The sequence below is a fragment of the Neovison vison genome, chromosome 1, assembly GCF_020171115.1.
Source record: "Neovison vison isolate M4711 chromosome 1, ASM_NN_V1, whole genome shotgun sequence".
Taxonomy (NCBI): Eukaryota; Metazoa; Chordata; class Mammalia; order Carnivora; family Mustelidae; genus Neogale; species Neogale vison.
This window is the reverse complement of record NC_058091.1, coordinates 303,141,998-303,145,140: the sequence shown is the minus strand read 5'-3', so window position 1 is coordinate 303,145,140 and position 3,143 is coordinate 303,141,998. Positions and strand designations below refer to the sequence as shown.

Here is a 3,143-nt window from a genome sequence, read left to right as displayed (position 1 = left end):
ACAGGATAAGGAACATAGTAATATTCTAACAACTTTCCAGTGACAGACAATAGCTCAACTTACTGTGGTGAGGATATTGTAATGTATGTAATTGTCAAATCACTATGTTGTACACTTGAAACTAATGTTATATTGCATTCAGCTATACTTCAGTTAAAAAAACATGAAAGTGGGTATGTGATGACATTGGAATTAAAAAAAAATTTTTATTTTTTTACTTTATTTTATTTATTTAGTTTTTTTTTTTTTTGGTGAGTTGGGAAGTCTGGCAGCTGTGTGGCAGGGAAACCGGTGTCTAGGGGACTGGCTTCCCAATCAGAATCTGTAGTTGAGCTTTGCGCAGTGGCAGTATCGTAGCCAATGAGGTTTACCCTAGGCGTGATTATTGCTAATTGAAAACTTTTCCCAGAATCTATAGTTGACAATTTCCATCCAATCTACCTATCCTGATAACAGGAAGTCCCATAGCAGCTAATTAAATTAGGACCTGTAATCATCTGGAAGGCCACGCCCACTGACCCCTTGATTTTAGGAGACCTTCAAAGAAGGGTGAAGGACACTATTTGAGTGTCGTGTGTCTAGTTTGAAACTTTACATTTACTATATTATTTACATTCCTAAAATGAAGGAATACCTATGCTGCACATAATTTCGTATTTAAAAAAGAATATGAGATCTTCATGGTCATAAGAGGGGTGGAAGGGATGGTGCTTTCCGGGACTCGGAGGAAGAGGCTGGTTTCAGGTCACTTTCGGAACTCCCAGGCTGAAAGTCAAAGCAAGGTCTCTCTTTCTCAGGCAACTTCCTCATCTGTGATGGGCTAGTTCAGTGTGTGCTGTTGTTTATCTAGATAACGTGAGTTTTGGGTTACATTCTGACTCTTGCTGCCTTCGTCTGCAGTCTCTGATATCACTTCTCCTTTCTCCTGTCACCATTCATCATCATTTGGCTTTCTGGTTCCTAAAATATATGGATCACACACATTTCCTGTTGAAAAGAATGGTCTTCTACCCCAGAAAGAGTGATAGCGTTATTCATTCCTTATGATTTTTTTTTTTTTTTTTTTTTTTAGGATTCCATTTATTTACTTGTCAGAGAGAGAGAGACAGCACAAGTGAGCACAGGCAGACAGAGCGGCAGGCAGAGGCAGAGGGAGAAGCAGGCTTCCTGCCAAGCTAGGAGCCCGATGTGGGACTCGATCCCAGGACACTGGGATCGTGACCTGAGCCGAAGGCAGCTGCTTAACCAACTGAGCCACCCAGGTGTCCCCATTCCTTATGATTTATAGCTTCTTTTAGCCAAGGATGCCCCTAAACATCGCTTGACAGATAGATCAGTTACCTGAAGGATTTTGTATCCCAGTAAAAAGGAGGTGAAGTGATTGTTGCCACCGGGAAGATGGCAAAGGTGCTAGAACAGGGAGCAGGATGGGATCTGACCCTGTGTGAGGTAGAGTTGACAGTGATGGGTCCCAGGTCAATAAAAGACCCTTATTTGAATCTCAAGTCCTTCATTGCACCAGGTGCTAGCCGAATAGCCTTTAAATCCCTCTACTTATAGATTAAATTCCTGAAATTCCTGACTGCCTATAAAATGGATCAGTTCATATGAATAGTGAGGGGTTCTGCTCCAGGTTATAACGAGGACTTATTAGAGGTCTTTCATGTAGCGACTAGGAAGCCCAACGGCCATCTGATTTACAGAGAGGAGGAAAGGATCCAACCCCCCTGTGCATTCACATGGAAAGAGATGCCATTTTGTTACTTTCTCTTTGGAACATTTTTATTTATAGCCATACCTTCCAGTGAAAGTTTGTCCTGTCTGAACATCTACATCACTGCCAAGCAAACGAGACTCAGATACAGCTCCAAGCCTTTAGTTTCTATTTTTACAACAAAATCTGCCCATAGCTGCCTGTTTACATTACTTTCATCCTATCTGGGCTTGACAAATGCTATAAATTAGGATTAAAAAAAGAGAGATAAGAGGTAGGGATAGGAAGAGTGAAGTATGTCCATGAATTCTGGGTCTCAGAAGAATTTCTGAGGGCCTGGGGTTTCAAAGACCAGAAGAATGTTCAGAACTCCAGACCCGTGTCCCAAAGTGAATTTATTTTCATATGCTTTGAAAAGTTTATTTTTTCTAAGTATTGCTCCATTTTCATTAAAATGTAAATCAGTAGATTTCTATATGCAGGGGATTATTTCATGTGACTTTTATTAACTTCAAATTTTATAAGAACTTAAAAGAGTTTAGTTTTATGATGATGTCCAAATGTAACTTTTTACTCAACAGTCAGAGCTTTGATCTGTAGGAATTTGTGATTTTGGGGCTAAAAAAGTTAATTTTACATAGACACAGTAACTATGTGCTTTTTCTGCTGTGCACTAATCCTTTTGGAATACAAATAAATGTCAAGTGATAGCAATAGAAAAAAAAACTATTTGGTGGCAATTCTTACTGTGAAGGAAAATACATTCCTTCTCCTTGCTATGAACAATTCAGTTCTTACTGGGCTGAGGGTTCCAGGGTACTAAACTAATAAGTTGCAAAATTCTGAGTCAATAATTTTTATAATTTTTATTTCTAATTAGTTTATTTTCTTACCATAGAAAAAATGTGTAGGTGCACATGTGAGCGCACATGCGTACCCACTCACCAACCTAGATGCATAGACACACACAAACACACACACACACACACACACTGCCTATACCTAAAATCTCAAGCAAATAAACACCATATATGTGAGAAATTTTGACTCGTGCTTGGGAGATAGTGCCAAAAACCAGTTTCTAGGAACCAGCAGCTAGAAAACTAGAACCAGTTATTTTTGTCCTCAAACTTATGTAACCTGAATCTCTTTCCTGGTCACCAGCTGTGAATTTATAATATTTTCTTTGATATTCTGTAGTGATTTCATGGCAAAACCTCTTATTTCAAATTGTTAAAACAAAACAAAACAAAAATGCCTTCTAATCCTTCCCAACTCGAGAATGACCTTTCTGGGCTCACGGACTTACCAGTCTGAGTTTCATTAAGGAGAAACCCTAGCATTGACTTCCATTTCCCCAGCTTCTCCTGTAGCGCTCAGATTCTTTCTTTCTAAATATTTTATTTATTTATTTTTCAGAGAGAAAGTG

The 3,143-nt window shown here is 38.9% G+C and overlaps 1 pseudogene; it reads left to right on the top strand.

Annotated features, from left to right (window-relative positions):
- Positions 1-331: 331 nt before the first annotated feature.
- Positions 332-457, top strand: LOC122897188 (annotated as a pseudogene).
- The last annotated feature ends 2,686 nt before the right edge of the window (positions 458-3,143 follow it).